The sequence below is a fragment of the Lipotes vexillifer genome, unplaced genomic scaffold (assembly GCF_000442215.2).
Source record: "Lipotes vexillifer unplaced genomic scaffold, Lipotes_vexillifer_v1.1 scaffold643, whole genome shotgun sequence".
Lineage (NCBI taxonomy): Eukaryota > Metazoa > Chordata > Mammalia > Artiodactyla > Lipotidae > Lipotes > Lipotes vexillifer.
In genome coordinates this window covers 274,588-275,186 of record NW_006781628.1, presented here as the reverse complement: position 1 = coordinate 275,186, position 599 = coordinate 274,588, and positions in this window count along the sequence as shown.

The following is a 599-nucleotide window of genomic DNA, read 5'->3' as shown; positions in this document are numbered from 1 at the left end:
TTCCCTACTGCCCCGACTAGAACTGAGACCCCCCTTTTATCCCTCACCAGGACCTCAGGAGCCTCACTTCCAACTCATCTCTCTGTTTTGCATTTGGTCCTCCTCTAATCCATCTATTTTTTTTTTTTTTTTAACTCTGCCCATCAGAATTAGCTTTCTAAAACCAAACGCCCTCATTTCGTTCCTCTGCTTAGAGCCTTCCAGAGGCTCCATGTTCTATCTCTAACCCATTTGTGTGGCCCTGAGGTCATTGACATCCAGGATTCGGACATCCAGGATTTGGACATCCAGGATTTGGACATCCAGGATTCGGCCTCTCGTGGTCTTTCTTCCTTTAACTCCAGCTGATCTTACACGTGCTTCTGAGATCCACCGGCACCGAACCCAGAGGTACCATGCTCTTTGGCACCTGAATGCCTTTGCACATGTCCCTTTGTTGTCTGCCTGTTTGTTTTTGAACATGGGAAACACTTCACCTTCTCTGACCAGTCTTCATTACCCATCCAGGCCTACAGTTATTTGCTCCCTCCTCTGCCCCCATAGTTGCTTACGTATCTCTCCACTACAGCCTTCTTTTATGTTGCATTGTAAATGTGTAC